Source organism: Musca autumnalis, unplaced genomic scaffold, assembly GCF_047663935.1.
Source record: "Musca autumnalis isolate F117 unplaced genomic scaffold, ASM4766393v1 scaffold_2, whole genome shotgun sequence".
Taxonomy (NCBI): Eukaryota; Metazoa; Arthropoda; class Insecta; order Diptera; family Muscidae; genus Musca; species Musca autumnalis.
The window spans coordinates 232,897,207-232,922,503 of record NW_027411755.1 but is presented as its reverse complement, the minus strand read 5'-3'; the positions used below and the strand labels follow the sequence as shown (position 1 = coordinate 232,922,503).

General features: G+C 35.5%; 1 protein-coding gene across 1 annotated transcript in view; it reads right to left on the bottom strand.

The window, feature by feature from the left end:
- Window positions 1-24,351, bottom strand: part of CadN2 (Cadherin-N2) — a 421,364-nt gene extending 397,013 nt beyond the window's left edge. Inside the window, exon 1 of the mRNA XM_073971018.1 lies at window positions 23,275-24,351. The gene's annotated coding sequence lies outside the window, so the exon portion shown is untranslated. The remainder of the gene's footprint in view (window positions 1-23,274) is intronic.
- Window positions 24,352-25,297: the final 946 nt, after the last annotated feature.

The following is a 25,297-nucleotide window of genomic DNA, read 5'->3' as shown; positions in this document are numbered from 1 at the left end:
AACTAGTATTTTTGCCAGCATTCTTTCAGATGTATTTGACTACATCCTCGGACGTTCGTTAATATTTTATAAATCAGATTACATCCCATTTTAAATATTAAAATTTACAACCTTCGAAAATATAATCTGCCTAACCTACCATGCTTTTTACTCATCTTAACCAATCTCGTTTCAATATTTCATAAAATATTATGTTGCCTGATATTGTATATGAATGTTGTTAATAAACAATCTTTGTTTATTCTTGAAGCACAACTACTTTAGTTAGTTATTCATTACGTTAGGTTACATTATTAGCGTTAACGTAATGAGAAAGTTTGTGATGAGTTTTCATTTTACTTCGTTTTCGACTTCTTCTGTTTGCTTTACAACAACGTTCAAAATTATATTTTACGTTCTCGTAACATGGCGCGCTGAATAAACGGGCTGTCAGTCAGTCTTTCTGCCAGCTTTATTATTATTTTTTTTCATTTTTTATGACAGAGCAACTGTTTTGCGGGTTGGTTTGGTTGGTTGGTTGTTCGGATGGCTGGCTGGTTGATGATTGGCCATGTTAGTTTATTTGACGGTGTGGCATTATTAGTTTGGCATGAAAGAGATTTTGTAAAGAACAAGCAAACAAATAGATATGTATTTGTAGCCAACCAAACACACAGACACAGCCATACACCCAACCATTCATCAGAATACAGCGAGTTTGTAAAATCTCCCATTGAAACGAAATGATGATTTCCATTTTAGAAAATTGATACTTAAACCCAAGGCTCTTTAATGTTGTTTGCGATTTACTCACTCACTCATTTATATATATGAGTATGGAGAATGGAAAATGGATGAATGCAACCTCCAAGGAATACTATTTTGTTTTGATGGCAGGAACTTGAACCTCATCAAAACAGAGAATACAACAATGCCGTGAATATTCCCATTTTGATGAAGTTCATGCTGTTGCGTTATTGTTCTGTTTCTATTATTAAACTTAATGATGATGATGCTTCTGCTGTTGCTGCAGATGTTAAAGATAACATTATTGAATGTTGTCTTGAGAATACATAAATCTTTTGAGGGCATATTTCATATACAGTATGAATAATATATGCAAAGATTGTTCCATCTTAAGATTGCATGAATGCGAATGGTTTTGCTTTAATGGCGATAAATTTAAAATTGTGATTTTGTTGTGAGATTTATGAAATAATATTGAAGAATATTTCGAAAAAAAAAAATAAATTCTAAAAACTGCTAAAAATATTAAAGCAATTTAAAAACCTACGGTGGTCTTCTATTCCATAGAAGCTATCTACGGTGGTCTTTTATGCTATTAAAGCCACCTACGGTGGTCTTCTATGCTATAGAAGCCACCTGCGGTGGTCTTCTGTGCTATAGAAGCCACCTACGGTGGTCTTCTATGCTATAGAAGCCACCTACGGTGGTCTTCTATGCTATAGAAGCCACCTACGGTGGTCTTCTATGCTATAGAAGCCACCTACGGTGGTCTTCTATGCTATAGAAGCCACCTACGGTGGTCTTATATGCTATAGAAACCACCTACGGCGGTCTTCTATGCTATAGAAGCCACCTACGGCGGTCTTCTATGCTATAGAAGCCACCTACGGCGGTCTTCTATGCTATAGAAGCCACCTACGGTATTTTTCTATGCTATAGAAGCCAGCTACGGTGGTCTTCTATTCTCTAGAAGCCAGCTACTGTGGTCTTCTATTCTATAGAAGCCACCTACGGTGGTCTTCTATGCTATGGAAGCCAACTACGGTGGTCCTCTATGCTATAGAAGCCACCAACGGTGGTCTTCTATGCTATAGAAGACGGTGGTCTTCTATGAAATAGTAGCCACCTATGGTGGTCTTCTATGCTATAGAAGCCAACTACGGTGGTCCTCTATGCTATAGAAGCCACCTACGGTGGTCCTCTATGCTATAGAAGCCACCTACGGTGGTCCTCTATGCTATAGAAGCCACCTACGGTGGTCCTCTATGCTATAGAAGCCACCTACGGTGGTCCTCTATGCTATAGAAGCCACCTACGGTGGTCTTCTATGCTATAGAAGCCACCTACGGTGGTCTTCTATTCTATAGAAGCCACCTACGGTGGTCTTCTATTCTATAGAAGCCACCTACGGTGGTCTTCTATTCTATAGAAGCCACCTACGGTGGTCTTCTATTCTATAGAAGCCACCTACGGTGGTCTTCTATTCTATAGAAGCCACCTACGGTGGTCTTCTATTCTATAGAAGCCATCTACGGTGGTCTTCTATGCTATAGAAGCCACCTACGGTGGTCTTCTATGCTATAGAAGCCACTTACGGTGGTCTTCTATGCTATAGAAGCCACTTACTGTGGTCTTCTATTCTATAGAAGCCACCTACGGTGGTCTTCTATGCTATCGAAGCCACTTACGTTGGTCTTCTATGCTATAGAAGCCACCTACGGTGGTCGTCTATTCTATAGAAGCCACCTACGGTGGTCGTCTATTCTATAGAAGCCACCTACGGTGGTCTTCTATTCTATAGAAGCCACCTACGGTGGTCTTCTATTCTATAGAAGCCGCCTACGGTGGTCTTCTATTCTACAGAAGCCACCTACGTTGGTCTTCTATTCTAACGAAGCCACATACTGTGGTCTTCTATTCTATAGAAGCCACCTATGTTGGTCTTCTATTCTATAGAAGCCACCTATGTTGGTCTTCTATTCTATAGAAGCCGCCTACGGTGGTCTTCTATTCTATAGAAGCCGCCTACGGTGGTCTTCTATGCTACAGAAGCCACCTACGGATGCTATAGAAGACACCTACGGTGGTCTTCTATTCTATAGAAGCCACCTACGGTGTTCTTCTATGCTACAGAAGCCACCTACGGATGCTATAGAAGACACCTACGGTGGTCTTCTATTCTTTAGAAACCATCTACGGTGGTCTTCTATTCTATAGAAGTCACCTACGGTGGTCTTCTCTTTTATAGAATCCCCCTACTGTGGCCCTCTATTCTATAGAAGACCCCTATGGTGGTCTTCTCTTCTACAGAAGCCACCAACAGTGCTCTTCTATTCCATAGAAGCCACCTACGTTGGTCTTCTATTCTATAGAAGCCACCTATGGTGGTCTTCTCTTCTACAGAAGCCACCAAAAGTGCTCTTCTATTCCATAGAAGCCACCTACGTTGGTCTTCTATTCTATAGAAGCCACCTACGGTGGTCTTCTATTCTATAGAAGCCACCTACGGTGGTCTTCTATTCTATAGAAGCCACCTACGGTGGTCTTCTATTCTATAGAAGCCACCTACGGTGGTCTTCTATTCTATAGAAGCCACCTACGGTGGTCTTCTATTCTATAGAAGCCACCTACGGTGGTCTTCTATTCTATAGAAGCCACCTACGGTGGTCTTCTATTCTATAGAAGCCACCTACGGTGGTCTTCTATTCTATAGAAGCCACCTACGGTGGTCTTCTATTCTATAGAAGCCATCTACGGTGGTCTTCTATGCTATAGAAGCCACCTACGGTGGTCTTCTATGCTATAGAAGCCACTTACGGTGGTCTTCTATGCTATAGAAGCCACTTACGGTGGTCTTCTATGCTATAGAAGCCACTTACGGTGGTCTTCTATTCTATAGAAGCCACCTTCGGTGGTCTTCTATTCTATAGAAGCCACTTACGGTGGTCTTCTATTCTATAGAAGCCACCTACAGTGGTCTTCTCTTTTATAGAATCCCCTACTGTGGCCCTCTATTCTATAGAAGCCACCAACAGTGGTCTTCTATTCCATAGAAGCCACCTACGTTGGTCTTCTATTCTATAGAAGCCACCTACGGTGTTCTTCTATGCTATAGAAGCCACCTACGGTGGTCTTCTATGCTATAGAAGCCACTTACGGTGGTCTTCTATGCTATAGAAGCCACTTACGGTGGTCTTCTATGCTATAGAAGCCACTTACGGTGGTCTTCTATTCTATAGAAGCCACCTTCGGTGGTCTTCTATTCTATAGAAGCCACCTACGGTGGTCTTCTATTCTATAGAAGCCACCTACGTTGGTCTTCTATTCTATAGAAGCCACCTACAGTCGTCTTCCATTCTATAGAAGCCACCTACGGTGGTCTTCTATTCTATAGAAGCCACCTACGGTGGTCTTCTATTCTATAGAAGCCACCTACGGTGGTCTTCTATTCTATAGAAGCCACCTACGGTGGTCTTCTATTCTATAGAAGCCACCTACGGTGGTCTTCTATTCTATAGAAGCCACCTACGGTGGTCTTCTATTCTATAGAAGCCACCTACGTTGGTCTTCTATTCTATAGAAGCCACCTACGGTGGTCTTCTATTCTATAGAAGCCACCTACGGTGGTCTTCTATTCTATAGAAGCCACCTACGGTGGTCTTCTATTCTATAGAAGCCACCTACGGTGGTCTTCTATTCTATAGAAGCCACCTACGGTGGTCTTCTATTCTATAGAAGCCACCTACGGTGGTCTTCTATTCTATAGAAGCCACCTACGGTGGTCTTCTATTCTATAGAAGCCGCCTACGGTGGTCTTCTATTCTATAGAAGCCACCTACGTTGGTCTTCTATTCTAACGAAGCCACATACTGTGGTCTTCTATTCTAACGAAGCCACATACTGTGGTCTTCTATTCTATAGAAGCCACCTACGTTGGTCTTCTATTCTATAGAAGCCACCTACGGTGGTCTTCTATTCTATAGAAGCCGCCTACGGTGGTCTTCTATTCTATAGAAGCCACCTACGTTGGTCTTCTATTCTAACGAAGCCACCTACGGTGTTCTTCTATGCTACAGAAGCCACCTACGTATGCTATAGAAGACACCTACGGTGGTCTACTATTCTATAGAAGCCACCTACGGTGGTCTTCTATTCTATAGAAGCCGCCTACGATGGTCTTCTATTCTATAGAAGCCACCTACGGTGGTCTTCTATTCTAACGAAGCCACATACTGTGGTCTTCTATTCTATAGAAGCCACCTACGGTGTTCTTCTACGCTACAGAAGCCACCTACGTATGCTAAGAAGACACCTACGGTGGTCTACTATTCTATAGAAGCCATCTACGGTGGTCTTCAATTCTACGGTCGTCTTCTATTCTATAGAAGCCACCTACGGTCGTCTTCTATTCTATAGAAGCCACATACTGTGGTCTTCTATTCTATAGAAGCCACCTACGTTGGTCTTCTATTCTATAGAAGCCACCTACGGTGGTCTTCTATTCTATAGAAGCCACCTACGTTGGTCTTCTATTCTAACGAAGCCACCTACGGTGTTCTTCTATGCTACAGAAGCCACCTACGTATGCTATAGAAGACACCTACGGTGGTCTACTATTCTATAGAAGCCACCTACGGTGGTCTTCTATTCTATAGAAGCCACCTACGGTGGTCTTCTATTCTATAGAAGCCACCTACGGTGGTCTTCTATTCTAACGATGCCACATACTGTGGTCTTCTATTCTATAGAAGCCACCTACGGTGTTCTTCTACGCTACAGAAGCCACCTACGTATGCTAAGAAGACACCTACGGTGGTCTACTATTCTATAGAAGCCATCTACGGTGGTCTTCAATTCTACGGTCGTCTTCTATTCTATAGAAGCCACCTACGGTCGTCTTCTATTCTACAGAAGCCACCTACGGTCGTCTTCTATTCTATAGAAGCCACCTACGGTCGTCTTCTATTCTATAGAAGCCACCTACGGTGGTCTTCTATTCTATAAAAGCTACCTACGGTGGTCTCCTATTTCATAGCAGCCACCACGTAGAGAAACGGACGGACATCATTAACTCTTGTCTTCTAAAGCAAACACACGCACATCATAAGCCACCATTTCTTTTTCAATTATATCTCCCTTAATGCCAGTGGACATGCCTCCAAAAATGTAACTTGCTTTAACTTTCATCTCATTACCCAACATGATTAATTAAATCCAATGAAAAAAAGCAAAGAAAAAAGTGGACGAAAAAATTAAGCTTTGAAATTATATGCAGCATTCATATTTCGCACACTTTGCCCTCAACACTCACGGGTTGGTTGTCCTTAGAGACTGAACTAGAATTTTAAATTAATTTAAAACAACAACGCACACTCTCCGCAGACAATTAATCACGTTTTCAACTTGACTTGATGACATAATGAAGAAAGAAATACTGCCCTATCATCATTTTTGCTGTGACAGTTTCTGCAGAGGTCATTAGAAAAGTGGCTCTTCATCTGTCTGTCTGTTCGTCCGTCCGTCCGTCTGTCGAAATGTCTGCAGGGGTTTTTTAAGTAGTTTGGCCGTCACCAACAGAAGTTGTCTCACCAACATCATCCTCATGAAAATCAACGCTGTCATCGCCACCATGTTAGCCACCACATCGGCTGGTGGTTTCCTTCAAGGAACTGCAGTGTAAATTGCAAAATTGCATCAATTTTATAATGACAATAACTTTAAGTTATCTACTCGACATACACACAGACATACTATAAATTTCTATAATTATGTCAAACAATCATTGATATTGTGACAACAGCTGATGGCAATGTTTGTTGAATTTTCAATTAGTTTGTCATTTGTCATTGGTTGCAACTATGGTTTGGCATGACAAAAGAAAAGGTTAGAAAATTTCAATGAATTTCTTTTGAATGATTTGAATATTTTTGTGGCATTAAACGAGTAAAAAAGAATATGCAGAAATATGTCATAGAGCGGTGGAAGCAAAAAGCTTTAAACCTTTTATATATATGTATTTCACATAAAAGTGGAAATAATTCTCCAACTGATGGCATTCACCAGTTCTTAATTATACCCTACACCACTATGTGGGGAGGGTATTATAAGTTGGTTTTGGCCAAAAAGTTTGTAACGCATCGAAATAATGGTCGTAGACCCATACTTATAAATGAATGTCTCGACGGTCTGAGTTGTTATCACGCTGCAGGTCGCAATTTTGTGTAGATTAAAATACAACGTTTTTTTTCAAAGCGAATATCTTAGCTTCTATATGGGATATACCAGAAGAAAAACCTGACGATGAAATTAGAAAATATCACCTTTCTAATGATGTAAAGTAGGTTCTCGTAGGTAATCAAACAACGAAGATATCACAATAGTCGCAAATAAAACCCAAATTTTCATTTTTGCTATTTTAATTATAATGACGAATATGGTTGGAAACTGTTCAAAAGCAAAACCTGAAAGAATAAGATCCCATCTTTACAATGATGCAAACTAGGTCGGCGTAGGTGACCAAATAACGGAGATATCCCAATAGTCGGTAATACATACCATTTTTCTATTTTTTGGAAATCACGCTACAGGTCGCAATTTTGATCGGATCGTCACGGATAATATTTAGGGGTCCTAATGGGCAAAAAACTTATTTGGATAAAAAGACAAAAAATTAAAAGTAGAAAATATCAACTTTGCAACGATGTAACGTAGGTTGTCGTAGGTGGTCGTAGGAAGATATCGCAATAGTTGCTAATAGAACCCAACTTTTCATTTTTGCGATTTTAATAATAATGACGGATATCACACCTTTGGTTGGGGACCTTCTAAAAGCTAAGCCTGACTAAGAAAGTAGAAAATCCCATCAATAAAATTATGCAAAGGTTGACGTAGGTTGTCAAAAAATACGGATATCGCAATAGTCTGTAGTGCATCCCTTTTTTCAACTTTTTCTGCAATCACACTACAGGTCGGAATTTTAATCGGATCATCACGAAATTTTCTCACATGTGATGTCGATAGTAGTCAAGTATAAAATTAAATATTAATTATTTTAGCTCAGTTCGCCTTAAGTCTTTTGGTATAAAAGCCAGATAGGTGAAAACTTTCGTATCTCCTTCAAAGAAATGTTTTCGAGTGAAAAGACAGAGGTAGTGGTGTAGGGTATCACATAGTCGGCCCTGTACCGACTATAGCCTTTTCTCAATTGTTTTTTTTAATTAGTTTGAAAATTACATGAGATTTTCGATTTTTATACCCTCAGCATTTATGCTAACGAGGGTATATACACTTTGATACGACCAAAAATGTACCTCATCGAAATAATGGTTTTAGTATGTATGGAAGTATGTTTGGACGAAATGTGTTTAAGACAATTTGGAGTTGATTTAGCCATGTCCGTCCGTCTGTCTGTCTGGCTGGTGCGCACGATAACTTTCGAACGGATCAACCGATTCGTTCCAAAATTTGGCTTTCGTAATATTTTGTCCAAACTTAGTTTAAGTTCGATGACGGGTTATATCGGTCCACTCATTCCCGTACCTCCCCCACAAAAGTTCGGAAAATTTATGCGCACGATAACTCTTAAGAAAGTAACCGATATGGTCCATATTTTGCACATCGTGAAATTTCTACCACACTTAGATTGGGTTCCAATAAGGACTCAATCGGTCCACTCAATCGGGTACCTACCACACAAAATTTCGGAAAAGTTAATTTTAGGACCTGTTCTCGAATCGATTCGATTTTTATTGTAGCAACTTGTATTCATTGCCCCCCATACGATGGTACAAGTTTCATCAGGGGAAAGTACATACTTCCTGAGAAAATAGCCTGAAAGATGCTATAAGACCGTGTGTAGTAGATGGAGAGCAAGATAAGTCTCGAAAGGATCTGCCTATTCGGTCCAAAATTTGGCATTCGTAATATTTTGTCCAAACGTAGTTCAAATTCGAACATAAGCCATATCGGTCCACTCCTTCAGATACCACCCCCACCAAAGTTAAAAAATGTTCGGAAAAATTGTGGGTACGATAACTCTTAAATGGAGTGGCGGATGTAATCCATACCTTGCACATCCTAATACATCTACCAGATATAGATCAGGTTCGAATATGGACTATATTTGTCTACTCCTTCTGGTACCTCTCACACAAATTTTCGGATAAGTTCACTTTAAGACCTGCTGTCGAATCACTTTGATTTTTCTTGAAGCGATTTGCATTCGCTACCTCCATTACGACGGTAAAAGTTTTTTGAGGGGCAAGTCCTTGTTTTTTGGGAAAAAAGCCCGAAAGGTGTAAAAAACCCCTATGTCACCATATCTAGCGGTCGGAGAGCACGATAACTCTCGAACTGTTCAAGTTTCATGGGGCAATACCGGTCCACAACTTTCTGTACTTCTTCCCAATATTTAAAAATGTCACAAAAATGCTAGGACGATATCATTTGAATGGGGCAACCAATTTGCTGCAAACTTTGGATCTTTTAATAAATATTTTGTCAAAATTTAGTTTAACTTCTAAAATGGCCAATATCGGTCCTCCCTAACGGTACCTCCCCAGCAAAAGTTAAACATTTGTGTTTTAGTGCTGTTAATTCCTAATCCACATTTTTGTCGGCAAGTTCAAATGTCCAAAAAGTGCCAAACAATTCTGAGGAGACCTTAAATACATTCGCATTCGATCTGTCCGTAGGTGAAAGTAATGGCTGACGGTATATATCTGTCGGCAAAGCCGACTGACACTTTTGTACTTGTTTTTTTTAATTATTTGTTATTTTTAACTTTTTAGAAAATACATTTTTTGACCACTGAAAGCTACATTTTTTTTTTGGCCGAAAATTTAGATGAAAACGTTAAAATGCCAGAAATCGTGTAGTACCGTTATATAAACGCTATACCAAAATCTGAACTTATGTCCAGAATCTTTGGTGGGGAAGTTTCTGTACCATTGGGAACTCCAAATGCCAAGATACAGCCAATTCTGGCTAAAAATGAAGATAAAGTCCTTAAAGCACTTGAAATCGGGTGGTGCCACTACTTGGGGGCTATACCACAACCTGGACCTATGTCAACAATTTTCAGTGGAGAAGCTTCTGTACCATTGGGAACTCCAAATGCCAAGTTACAGCCAATTCTGGCTAAAAATGAAGATAAAATCCTTAAAACACTTGAAATCGGGTGCTACCACTTAATGGGGGCTTAATCAAAACCTGGACCTATGTCAACAATTTTTGGTGGAGAAGTTTCTGTACCAATGGGGGGTCCCATTGCTATGTTACAGTTAATTCGGCCTAAAAATGAAGATAAAATCCTCATAATACTTGAAATCGGGTGGTACCGCTATAAGGGGGCTATACCAAAACCTGGACGTATGTCCACAATTTTTGGTGGGGAAGTTTCAGTACCATTGAGAACCAAATGCCACATTACAGCCCATCCTGGTTAAAAATTAAGATAAAATCCTTAAAACACTTGAAATAAGGTGGTACCGCTATATGAGGGCTATACCAAAACCTGGACCTATGTCCACAATTTTTCGTGGGGAAGTTTCAGTACCATTGGGGGGTCCCATTGCCAAGTAACAGCCAATTCGGCCTAAAAATGAAGATAAACTCCTCATAATACTTGAAATGGTACCGGTATAAGGGGGCTATACCAAAACTTGGACCTATGTTCACAATTTTTGGTGGGTAAATGTCTGTACAATTGGAAATTCCAAATGCCAAATGACAGCTAATTCAGGCAAAAATGAAGATAAAATCCTCAAAATACCTGAAATCGGGTGGTGCCGCTATATGCGGGCTGTAGAAAAAAATGGGCCCATATTGGATTTGGTTTCATATTCATGTATTGTCATCCAAATCTGAAAGTGTGCAAATTTTCAGTTCGAAATGGAAAATGAGTTACCAGATTTGAAATGCAAGTTAAATAAAACACCGTAAAAACACTGTAAAAATGGTAAAAAATGGACCAATATTGGTTTTGATGCAACTGCAACTGTGTCAAAATTGAGTTACCAGATTTGAAATGCGAGTTAAATAAAAACCATTAAACACTGTAAAATGGACTAATCTTTGTTTTAATTTCATATTCCTGTACTGTCATCCAAATCTGATAAGTGTGCAAAGTTTTAGTCCGATTGGTCAACTGCAACTGTGTCAAAAATTGAGCTACCAGATTTGAAATGCAATTTAAATAAAACACCGTTAAAAAAAACTATAAAAATGGACCAATATTGGTCTTGATTCCATATTCATGTATTGTCATCTAAATCTGGAAAGTGTGCAAAGTTTCAGTTCGATTGGTAAACTGCAACTATGTTAAAAATGAGTTACCAGATTTGAACTAAACGGACACCAAAGCAAGTTAAATAAAACACTGTAAAAAAGGACACATTTTAAACTTCTTAATGATTTATTTATGATTGCTACACATTTGTTGTTGTATTTTAAATTGAACTCCTTTTAATCATTACAGGGAGTCACTTTCGAGTCCTTTTCTGATCATATAAGCGACTTAATCTGTTCTGCATCACCAAAAGGACTCTAAAAAGTCTCCGCAATGTGATTTTAATAAAAAACAATCTTCCCAATGCTAGCTGGGTCTTCTTAATACACACACACTGTCAAACACAGTGAATTGAAATATCATCCACAACCGTTTATTTGACCTGAAAAAGACAACATCAAATACCAACTTCCTAATCAAATAACAACAAAAACAAATTATCACACTAATAGAGCATTTAATTTATTCATTTCCGGTAAGACCATGAAATAAACTCCACTTGGCGAAAAAACAAAAGGCAAAACAACCACAAATCCTTGCATCCTTCCTTTCCCCCAAGCAACCAACCATCCATTAATTTATCTTCTTTGTATATTTAATTATGCCACTTGACAATGTACAACAATCAAAAGAATTAGTAGCTTCTATAAGAAAGTGAGACAGACGTGCGATAAATTTCTTTGGCATAGAATTTGTATGTATGTATTTGTATTTGGTTGGAATGATTGTCAAAAACACCATCAATGGGTAAATAATTGTCAAGCCATCATCAAAACAATTGACGAACAAAAGGAAACGTTTCAACGAATTATAAACGTTTATTCAATAGCTGTTTGAAAGTAGGAGATGGCATGAATGTAAAGATACCTACAAACATACATACAGTTTTAAAACTTTTCCCTTTGTTATGTGATGGAAAGGGAAAGAGAGAGATAACTTTTTTTTGCAGAAACCAAAATGACGCGTTGGTGACAATTACTGTCAATGTATGTTATATTGTTACAAAGCGATAAGGCTTACGGTTTCCTTGGTATGTCAATTTGATATTTTTCTGTGTGTATGTGTAAGTGTTTGCCCTACTTTACAAATGTTAATGGTTTTGCTAGAAAAGCCAGAACGGAACATGAAAAATGATTTTATTTGTAATAGATGAATATAATAATTCTTATGTGACAATAAATAATATCAACTTCGAAACTGACTATGTTGTAATAAATTTGAATTTCTAATGGCACCAAGATTGTAAAAATGTGAATTTTTGGAGAAACAAACATCTAATATGAGTTTTCAAATACAACTGTTAAAGCATTCTCCGTTCATAGAAGTGTTTAATATTCAAACTTGTTTTAAAGATTATTTTGCTTTTTTTATCCGTCATATATTTCTAATCTGTAAATACGATTAGCCTATTTTGAAATTTATGTGTACGAGTACATCCAATACGATGGTAAAAATTCTATTTTAATCCATACTACAAAAGCAGTTCTTTCGTAATGTTTAAGTAGATCACGTATGGTACAAAACAAAAAAAAAACAAATTATTAACAAAATAATTTTCTTTTTAAAATAACTTAGCCTCTAATTAATTCGAGTTGCAGTCCGGGATATGAAGAGAGCCCTCCCAATGCCCTATCTGGAATGTTAGTGTGAACTATATTTTTTTTATTCACCGCACTAACACTATTCTATTGTTTCAGTTCTATCGTCCCACGTGATCATTTTCCATAAAATCACTTCAATTTAAAGTTATTTCAACCTCATAGTCTATACAAACTTTAAAAAATTAACTCTTGACTAAAACCAAAAACAACAAAAATATTGCCCTTGAGTATAACAACAAAACTTTTTTCATTTTTTTCTTGGTAATATTCAACAAAAAAACAAAAGACAAAATATTTAATGGTTATTTAGGGACAATTTTAGAAAATATAAAAAATTCCGTCATTCCAACAGCAACTTTCTGCCATTAAACCGAATAAATGGGTATTAGCAATTTTCTTAAATTAGTCACGTTTTCTCGAAAAAGTATTGTCTATGGGAAGAAGAAAATTAGAAATTAAATTTCTGTTCGTTGAGGCTCGTGGCTATTGATTGTACAACAAAAATACCACACACAGAGCAAACAGCTCGAAAAGAATTTTCAAATTTCATATAATTGAATTGTTAGACGGAAAAACTGTTTCTGTTTATTAATATTAAATTGTTGGAAAATTAAATTTCATTTTGTAATCAAAACGTGCAGAAATGTTTTTTTAGTATTGTTATTTAGATTAAATTTGGAACGAAAATTCACAGCAATTCGAATGTGAATTTTATGAAGTATATGTTTGAAACGTGGGAAAATAAAATTAAATGTGTATTTAAATAGTCATATGTAATACGACAAATATTTAATTATGTTTAGAACAAAATCATGTGGTGAATGCAGAATTTCGATGTAAGGAATGTCGGGATTGAAAATAATTTTTTTGCAGATGTTGAAAATGTTCTTTAGGTTTTTCTGGAAAATAGAACTGATTTTATACTTTTTGTGTCGGACTATAACACTGTGCAACAAGGTTTCTGTGCGGTGGAAAATTCCTTTTGGAGATGAAAGCTCTTAGTGAGTATATTAAGAACCCAAAAGGAAATTTTCCCCATAGGTCAAGTTTCTGAGATATCGCGCGATGAATTTTTTGAATTTTCGCCTATGATGGTTGAGAAAATAGCTTTATATCTCTGTTTGCCGTTATTGTAGCTTAGTTTTGAGATTACATGTCTTCAGTCAAATCGAATGGCGAATCTTTTTGTAGAACATTTCATTCTTCTAACGCAATTCCTTTCATGTCCTTTTCGTCATTTCTTTCTTGAACCGTAATAAAAGTACCACAAGATGAGATTTTACAGCATCCAAATATTCCACAAAAATGTTGCGCATAGAATTTTAGGTACGGTTCTCATTGACAACTAATCGATATTGTCACGTTTTCATTGTCTTTTTTGACATTTACTCGGTTTTTGTTCAGAAAAAAACTATGTTTTGTTTTTCTGTATATTCGTTATTTGTTATGTATTGGTAGGTAGACATACCCATTGGTTATCGCTTATATTGACATCTGGGATGTATCTGAAATATTTACCATATATAGCTCCCGATATGCTGAACACGTTAATGAAAAATTTTCTTGAAAAATAGATCCGGTTATCTAATATTTTGAACCGGATATAGCGATATAAAACTCGGATTTTGTACCGATTTTAAGTAACCGATTAAGCTTATATGTATACCATTAGAAAGCTAATAAAATTGCCAATCAGGGAAAATAAATTTTTTGACAGCATCTTACCTGAGTTCGGTGCTAAAACAAAAAACCCGTATTCTTGAACCGTTTTCAAGGAAAAATATCACTTCGCTGAAATATGAAGATAAAAGCTTGGTGGGTGAAATATTCTTTTTGCCGATGAAAGTTGATGAAGTTAATATTATGAACCGGGAAGGACAGTTATGCCATAGGTCAAACTTCTGGGTTATGGCGTGATGCATACATTATTGATGAGCTTTAAGAGCACGACAATAAACCCGTAACATAAATTCCATTTCGCTATAACTCAGAAGTTTGACCTATGGCATAACTGTCCTTCCGGGTTCATAATATTAACTTCATCAACTTTCATCGGCAAAAAGAATATTTCACCCACCAAGCTTTTATCTTCATATTTACGCGCAGTGATATTTTTCCTTAAAAACGGTTCAAGAATACGGGTTTTTTTGTTTTAGCACCGAACTCAGGTAAGATGCTGTCAAAAAATTTATTTTCCCTGATTGGCAATTTTATTAGCTTTCTAATGGTATACATATAAGCTTAATCGGTTACTTAAAATCGGTACAAAATCCGAGTTTTATATCGCTATATCCGGTTCAAAATATTAGATAACCGGATCTATTTTCCAAGAAAATTTTTCATTAACGTGTTCCGCATATCGGGAGCTATATATGGTAAATATTTCAGATACATCCCAGATGTCAATATAAGCGATAACCAATGGGTATGTCTACCTACCAATACATAACAAATAACGAATATACAGAAAAACAAAACATAGGTTTTTTCTAGCAAAAACCGAGTAAATGTCAAAAAAGACAATGAAAACGTGACAATATCGATTAGTTGTCAATGAGAACCGTACCTAAAATTCTATGAGCAACATTTTTGTGGAATATTTGGATGCTGTAAAATCTCATCTTGTGGTACTTTTACTACGGTTCAAGAAAGAAAGGACGAAAAGGACATGAAAGGAATTGCGTTAGAAGAATGAAATGTTCTACAAAAAGATTCGCCATTCGATTTGACTGAAGACATGTAATCTCAAAACGAAGCTACAATAACGGCAAACAGAGATATAAAGCTATTTTCTTAAGCATCATAGGCGAAAATTCAAAAAATTCATCGCGCGATATCTCAGAAACTTGACCTATGGGGAAAATTTCCTTTTGGGTTCTTAACATACTCACTAAGGGCTTTCATCTCCAAAAAAAATTTTCCACCGCACAGACCTTGAGTTCCAATTTGTGGCACAGTGTAATATATAATTGTTCTACAAACATCCCAGGCGGGTCAAGGGAGACTTCTCTGATATCGATGAGTGCACCCCGATTCATATTAGCTCAATGATATGGGACCTGCTGCTTGTAGAGAAGTTTTACATGGCTGAAATACTCAGAAAATGTAGCCTACATTATCGAGGGGTATTTTGCCACCATTGAAAATTTTGATGTTGCCTGGCTGGCGAATCGATCCCACGATCTTCAGCGTGTAAGGCGAGTGTGCATACCAATGCACCACTGTGGGCTTTATTTTATAAAAAAAATCGGCATACAGATTTATCATATTTGTATATATTTTAGTATATATAACATTCATTGTAAGTAGGTGTGAACATTTCTTCAATTTTGGTTTTCACAAAAATATTTTCTCCTTTTCCATTTCTATTTTCTGTAAAATATTCCGAAAGCATGAACGTAATCGTGATTAAGTTGGATGTTAAGAAATCCATGCCATATCTTATAGGGCGGGTCAATTTTTATGGAAGGAAAAAAACCCTAATGGGTGCATCGCGTTTCCGATTCCTGGGGTTGTACTGATCAAACAAGCCTACTAGAGCATATGTCTACGGTGAAAATCGAGCACCCCGATTTTGACTTGAAGTTTTTTTATACACGTATTTTGTAACAGCCAAATCATTGAGATTTTCGATCCAACACTAAGACAACAATTGTAGCCAAGACAATAATTAAGAACTCTTTAGTACATCGCAAAAGCATTGGAATGCTCCTTCAGACAGTTTTGGCATTGATACAGTGCTACTTTTTCGGAAAAAAGATAATTCGGTCCGAAAATATATCTATAAACGTTAAACTTCCTGAAATGTGCTGTACCGTTTTATATAGTACCCAATTTCTTTTAAAAGTCAAAATAGCAAAACAAATGCGATTTGTATCGTTTTTTCTCTGGTTCTGGTCCATAGGTACTAAACCTTTAAATTCCAAGGAAACTATAATAAAGTAATAATGTAGCGAAATATCAGACAAACCGTTTAAAATTCAGGAATACTAATTACTACAAAAATTTACCTTAGATCTAAATAAATAAGTTACGTCCGTCCGTCTATCAATCTAAACTACAGTTAGGAATTTCGATCTGATCGCATCGAAGAGGAAGAAGCCTATATATTTTGGTGATGGTCCGATAATATTCAATGGAAGGACAGTGACAGTGACCCGAATATATTCTATTCGGGATATTCCCAAGCAAAATACCTTTCAATGGTGCAAAATAAGTTGACGTAAGTGGTCAAATAACCGATATGTTGCAACAGTCGCGAAACCATCTTATTTTCTATTTTATGGATTTTAATTATAATGGCAATATCCCAGCATTGGTTCGGGTCATTTTAACAAAGAGACGAAAAAAAAAACATGTAAAAAACGTTAAGTTCAGCTGAGATGTAGTTTTTATACCCTCCACCATAAAATAGTCTTAATTAAAATGGAATAATTAGTTTCCTTTCGCAATTTTAGGTGCAAACATTTTTCGACCATAGATACCCCTAAATTATCTAACCTAATCTAAAAAATGTGTTCATACAGGTGAAAGGTATTGCTTTGCCTTGGTGGAAAGGTTTTATAAATGCAGGGAATCTGAAAAGTCAAATTATGGGTAGTTCCGTCAAACAATGTAGCTAAGGCCATCAAAATACCGAAAATCGGGAGGTACCGTTATATGGGAGCTATACAAAAACATGGATTTATGTTAACGATTTTTAGTGACGAAGTTTCGTGACCACTGAAAATTCAAATGTCAAATTACAGCTAGTTCGATTTTTGGTGGTAAGTTTCATGACCACAGGGAACATGAAATGTTTAATTATAGCTAGTTCGGTTAAAAATTGTAGCTAAAAGCCTCAAAATACCGAAAATCGAGAGGTACATGGGGCCTATACCAAAACCTATGTTGACAATTTTTGAAGGAGATGTTTTATGACCACTGGGAACTGTAGCTGTCAAATTACAGGTAGGTGGGTTAAAAATTGTAGCTAAAATCCTCACTAAAATCCTCACCGTTATATGGAGGCTATACCTGTTGGACCTATGTTGATGGTTTTAGGTGGAGATGTTTTGTGACCATTGTGAACCTTAAATATTAAATTGCAGGTGGTCTGGTCAAAAAATTTGGCTAAAACCTATACCCTCCATACCATGGTGCAGGGTATAAAAGACCTTCTTAGTGTTTATTTTATTTATTTCCCTGGAGGATATCTCAGCTTCGGTTGGACATATTCGAAGCTGAAAAACTGATAATGAATATAGAACGTCTGTAGCACACTTCTGTAACTAGTTAACGTAGAATTGGCGACTATTATCGATCAATCCCACCGCAGCGGGTTCTTTCGTACCAGATTGACGCGGAACCATAGTGTTTCGGCCAGCGGCTGCCAACCCAACATTAAACCTATGCTGCCTACGTAGGTTTAAATGCTGCTACAACAACAACTATTATCGATAACTGGAGTGGTTTATTTGTTTATATTTTCAAGAATTGCCGACATTTGTCAGCCATCAATACCAAATATGTTTATGTTGATGGTAAAATATATTTTGTGATTTTTATTTAAATAGCAATAGCATACATCCTACTAATTTATTTAGCCGGAAGAGCTTGATATATTAACCAGGTTGTCGACTGTGGTTAAATATAAAGCATATAGAAGAAGTCGTAAGCTATCTTAAAGTTTAATTTTTTTACTTTATTGTAATCGTTTTTTTATTGACAATTTTAAATTAACTTTAAACTTTGACCAACTTTACATGCAACATAGAATCGACAGTAAGATTGAGCGATATCCCCCTAATCCCTGGTACATGAGAACTTGTACACAGGGGTTATGGCTTAAGATATCACATAGTGGCCTATCCACAATGTCTTGGCTTATTTTTTATTTCTTTTTTTGTTTTGGAGTCTGATCAATAATCTCAGATGCTAGGTCAATACCTTTATTATACGGTTTGTTGAGCTGCATAGGAAACACCATTATAAAATGTTTCTATTTTATCATCCCGCAATTGTTGCTCTTTTCGTTTACGAGACGTTTTCTCTCATAAGTGCAGTCACAATAATGTTTTCTGAATATAATCAGATCCAAATTCAAGTAACAGCCAATTATTGCTTGGGGAATAATTAGAATTCGTATGTCATTAGATCGGTAATCTAACACGAGTTACAAAACAATTTTGTATCATCATTGCCGAAGATATTCGAAACACAATTTAAGTGAAGGTCTTTAACATTTCCCAAATTTTATTATTTTTATAGGATTCCAGCAATTTTCCTGAAGTCAGTCGTAGTTTATACTATACGTAAATTTCTTGCTCTTAATATTTTACAAACTCCCGTCGAGACTACTAGCACACGAATTATATTTTATTTGATCTCATTACCAAAAAATTTACCGGATTTGTAGAGATGGTGCAAAATATAGGAAAATGGTGAACATTTTAATATATTTTTCTGTTTTGAGTGATATTCGGAGTTGCCCTTGAAGTCAACTCCAGTTTTGGTATCGTGAAAAAATGAGCTGGAGTCGGAAATTAAATAAAAATTCCTCGTTTGGGCCGTAAAATTGCAAAATAGGTTAACGAATTGCTGGTATTCACAATGGGATTCTTCTTTTTCATTGAATATTGGAATGAAAAAAATTTCAAGGTTTTGGACATACTGATAATTACTGCAGCAAATGTTCACGTTGCCGTAAATGTTGGAATACATAGTTCAGTAGAATCTGACACAGAAATAGTTCACCAAAAATGCTGTAACTGTGGTAAAAAATGCTCCGCATCATACCGAGGATGTGAAGATGCAATAAACATGTTATGGTGGAAATGTTTCTTAGCCCCTGGAAACACCAAATACAAAGTTACAACCAATTCTTTGGTCAAATGACATTTTCGGAGTAGTGACATATCTGCGCTTTGTATAATGTATTCCATTTATTGGCCATAAGGCTTTGTTTTACATGTAAGAATTCAATTTAAATAACTAAATAGGATTATTTCATATGCACACTGAGTAGTGATAACATACAAATATGTAATATTATGTAATTCATTTTAATTGGCCTGATGGCTTGAATTATTGTAAAGTTGATTAATAAATAAAAATAAATAAAAAAAATGGGTCTAATACATTCAAAATATATTAAAATGACGCGTACTTTATATGGGGGCTATACCAAAACGTGGACCTATATAACCCAACTTTGGTAGGAATATTTTTTGGCCTCTGGAGACACAAAATACCAAATTACAACCAATTCGGTGGTAAAATGGGCCAAATATCTTAAAAGTTCCTTAAAACGACGACGCGTCACGCGTCATTTTGTATGGGGGCTATACGAAAGCGTGGACCTTCATAGCCCGCTTTCAATACCAAAAGTCCTACATAAATATAAGATATTTTCCCAAAATTTCATCAACCTACGTCAATCCGTTCGGACGCTAGAGTGATTTCCACAGACGGACAGACAGACAGACGGACGGATATGGCTATATCGATGTAGAATTGCACGCTGATCAAGAATATATATACTTTGTGGGGTCTACAATGATTATTTCGAGTAGTTACAAACGTAGTGACAAACTTAGTATACCCCTATCCTATGGTGGAGGGTATAAAAATGCGAGCACATCTACAATTTTTTGGTATAGAGGTTAAAGAAAAAAATTTGGTTTCAAATCCGTTCTCGTTCACAAAATTGGCCGATGCGCGCAAAAGTTATAGCAGTTTTTATTCCCTTATAAGGAACAAATATTTTAAATTTTCTTATTTTTTGTATATATCAGTAACAACATTTGATATCCAGCAGTAAATGCACCATAATTTTTAAAAGTTGCTTCTATTTTCGCGGAAAAACAAAAAAATTTAAAAAAATCTGGAGCAAATCTAAATTATACTACCTCAGAGTCCGTATAAACCTCTAAAAAATAAATTAAAAATACACACAGAATCTAGACAACGCGTAAAAAATTATGAAACCAAAATTATAAAAATTGGCTTTATAAATTGCATATTATAGCAACAAAAATGATAAAAAAACCTATTGTTCAAATATTATTCGAAATATATTTTTTGGTTCAATTAGAAAAATTTGAAAAAAAAAATATTTGGAGTACTCCAACTCTTTCGCTAAAATCCCATACAATAATTAATGTATATTGGTAAAACTTTATCAAGAAATATGCAACTCGCGATGATACATAACTGCTTACTGTGATAACCTATACGGATGGGAAATTAGGAGTAATATTGAAATAACAATTATTCCAAAAATATCAAAATTAAAAAGCTTGTTATTCACGAATTAGTTTAAGACAGTTGATGCGCATCCCATTTTGGATACAGCGAATACCTATGCATATGTCGATGTTTCACTCAGCGGCTAAAGTGTGCCGTCAGTTGCATCTCACAATGCTAAAAACCTTAAAATCGGGTAAAAGTCGCGCAATTTGCATACGATTTTGATGCACATCCGGTTTTATTACCGCCCATCAAAAATACGTCAACATGCTCTTATTTTAAATAGATTCATCAAGAACCGCGGATGTGCCTCCACATTCTATTTTGCGTAAAAGACCAATATTACTCGCGTATCTCTGTATCCGGATTTCTAAAAAAAATATATATTTGCTGATTTTCCTATTTCCAAGGTAAATATATTCGAGGATGGATTCGATCGCGTAAGGACTCATTAGATCCATCGCGTAAAAAGAACTAAATTCACGCGGGGTTCAAAGGGAATTGAATGACACTTGTACATTTTATACGCTAAAAATAGGTTTTTTAATAAAATTCACGCATCAAATTTTGGCCTTTATACTCTAATTACTAGGATCTGTAAGGAGCACACTCATGGCATATCTATTAAACGACGTGAAATCACGAGTTCTATAATCCTATTATCAGTTTGGAATATTATCTCGTTGCGCGTCCGGATTATTAAAAAAAATTTAAAAAACCCCGAAATTCCGGCTTCAAATGTCTTCATCACTTTTAGGTAGATGCAGTGCATATATCGAAAATCATACACCAGTATCATGTTGTCCATGGAGTATTCTGTGAATTTTTCCTTTGGGCATGGGTCTATAAGATGGAAGGTTAAGCCAGAATCGACCATATTTCTACATTGATGCCAACACAGCTTCCACGAAAAATTAACTTTAATGGTCAACATTATGGGATCCCTCCCAAAATGTTTCATTTTAAAGAAATATGTTAACAGTTCGCGAATTCTGAATGGGTCAAACTCGATTGTAATTCTATGTACATATTCATTGTACATATGTCCTGTTTCAATGAAATTTTGAATTAGTGTCGGAACTTGGCTTACAAATAAGTTTTCCAAATTATATCGAAGTCCGTCGAAATTTAGTTATAGCTTATACTTCCGTCCAAACAGGCTACATCTCTAAAAAGCTCACGTAATTTGTACTAGAAAAAGTCCGTCATATTATTTTGAAAACGGATCAGAATAGGATATGGCTCCCATATACATATTTAAAAAAGTGGATCTCTATGGGAATAATTTAAATTCATCGGTTTTCTGCCGTTAGATCAGTAACGTAATACTACTTATACAACAATTTTGTATCATCTTTCCCGATGATATTGGATAAGCAATTCATATGCAAGTTTTTAAAACATTTCACACCCTTTGAGGCAACTCCGATGCCGTGGTCGTGAAAAAGTGAGACGGAGATGCAAATTAAATAAAAAAATTGCTCGATTCGATATGCTATCTGACTTGCTGGTATTCAAAATGGAATTTTTTTTATTGATAATTTGGATGAGAATGTATTTAGTTCGGTTTATGTAGAAAACGTAAGCTTTTAGTGAAGAATGTGACGTTATTAATCAACGGTAGATACCTTGTTTTTTATATCGAAGGAGCGATGGTATCCAAAATCCATTTTAGATTTTCACAATTTTAATTCTTGCTTCATTTAAAAATGTGTTAAAGAAAATTTAGAAGAATTTGATTTTTATAAGATTCATTTTACACCGGGATTTTTGGCGTTTCCTTAAAATTAATCAAATAAATCAACATCGTGTTGTGTAGAAGAGAGTACTCTTCGAGTACACACTACTCGATTTAAGTTTAACCACATTACAATTATAATAAAAACAGTAACAGCGCCCAATAAATTTCAAACGTTTTCTAAAAAATAGTTTTTTTTAATCCATTGAACTTAAAGTTGTTTCAATCTTCCATAACAAGAAATAGTTTACTTTTTAATTGAGATATCATAACAGTGCTATACAATTTAGAACCTGCAAAAATCTACTATTTGATTTTTTTGAAAAATGTCAAAAAATTCAGAAAGTACTAAACTTTTGCAGGTTCTTGACTAGAGGAATATTTTTGGGGATTTATGTTTTGTGTATTTTTAATAATAAATCCATAAAGTCATAAAATATTTAAATGTTGCATTAATTTATGTAGCCATTTGAGGGCGATAATAATTGATTTGTTTAAAGTGACAAAAATAATATTTTTTTATATATTATGAAGAAACATACTTAATCAAAAATATCTTATCCACGGCGAATTTGTAAATTTTCCTGTAAAATATTAACCAAAAATTTGTTTTCATTCCATTTTGTATGCACATATTACACATTTTGATATTTAAATTATTACTATAAAATTATATTTTATTTCTTCTTTACCATTATGTTTTTAATTCACCATTTAAATATTTGTTAATGATACACATTTCATTCGATCATGTTTTTGTACTATTTATTGATATTCATTTCACAATTATTTTTTGTACAATTCCATTGACTATTGTAACGTATAATTTATATCCAACTATTGTAGTATTTATCATACGCCACAGATGAGCCACATATTGTATTTCTGTTAAATATTTGTAATATTCATGGTATTAAACATTTTTGATATTTATCTTATGATAACACTTTTTGTATTCAACTTGATTTAACATATGTTGTACTTTTGGATTACATTTTACACATATCGTATATAATTTACATAAAAACCGCTTAATACGTACGGATGAACTAACATACACACATGGCACATTTAAATATAACCAACACATATAAATAGCATAGTTTATTAACCCATTTTTCATGAATCACTTGTTTCTTAGTGGGTAATTTCCTTAGCTTTGAATGGCTAAAATTTGCATAAACATTTGTTATTTATTTTTATTGAGACATTTTTTTATTACACGGATAATTTATTTTATTAGATTTTTTCTTGGTTTTCTTTCATCTTCTTGCTTCTCAAAGTATTCACATTGATATAATTTATATTATTATTAGATTTTGTTTTTATTGTTATCCTAAGTTGTTGGTATTTTTTCGTTTGTTTTGTTAATTCTTCAGTGGCTTTTTTATCCTCTTTATCCTAGTTATATTCTTCGAAAATTTGACATTCGATTTGTTTGTTGTTCACTATTGACAAGTAAAAAACACAAAAACGCACGAACGAACGCACACACGAACGAACGAACAAACGAGTAACACTCTCAATATTGTGCGATGCCGCCTTTTAGTGACCGTATTAACGCACGTTTATCCGTACACGCTTCAAATAAAACTGATGCTTTACATACAATTCAATACACTAAGGATGCTGTGCTTAAAGGCTAACAGATAGACGAGCACTTTATGTTATCACAAATGATAACAACACACATACACCTACATACGTACAGTGGCCAGGCCTGCTGATGTTCTTTTACGAAGCCATTCATGCCACACAAACCAAGACACAAAATATGCTACGGTCGTCGTTGTTAACAGTTGTCGTGGCACAGGAAAACATAAACGAATGAGAATAAAGTTCTCTTAAAATGATTCTCTTATGCATTATGGTTAAACATAACCCAATAGCGTTTCTATTTGTCTTATTCATTGCTATCCTTTTAAGGAGAGAGAGAGAACAATTGAGAGCACAAATAAATTGTGAGGGTGTGTAACAACAGCATATGTAGATAACACAATTGTTGGAGTAGGTCAGTATTACAAATGGCTAATTGTATTATGTTACACACAGCAAATTAGGACAACTGAGTACGCAACTAACTAAACAGAGAGTAACATGTTAACACAAGAGAATTTCCAATATATGTGCGGTTATGTAGGGAAATGTTAATATAAGAAAAAACTAACATGAGTTTCTTAGTAAAGAGAGTAATGTTGTGATATTTCTTACATAAAATGATAAATCTGACAAAATCAAAACTGGAATACATCTTTTAAGAGAATATTTTATGTTATTTTTAACTAATATTTGGACCTATGCTTTTTACATTGCTATGCCCCCTTAAGTGTTAACTTACGGTATGGCAATAATAAAAGAGAATAATACTTTTTACATTATGTCTGGAATTTGTTGTGAAGATTTGCATCATAACTTGGTTAAAAAATTCCTGCTGTTACTCGCTTTGCCTAGCAATGTTTTAGATAGTACATGAAGACTTTATATTACCAGACTCTCTTAAGAATTAACGTGCCTTATGTTACGGTAATTCTGAAAGACAATACTACTGCTACCGCCTTACGGATGTTTCGATGGACTTTTACATCATGACTAGTTAAAGAGTGTAAGCCTATGACTAGCCATGATTTAACTCATACACGAGCAAACTTTATATAGACTTTATCAGTAAAAATATTGACATAACTGCACATTGTGTGTAGAACGGAGTTGGGATAT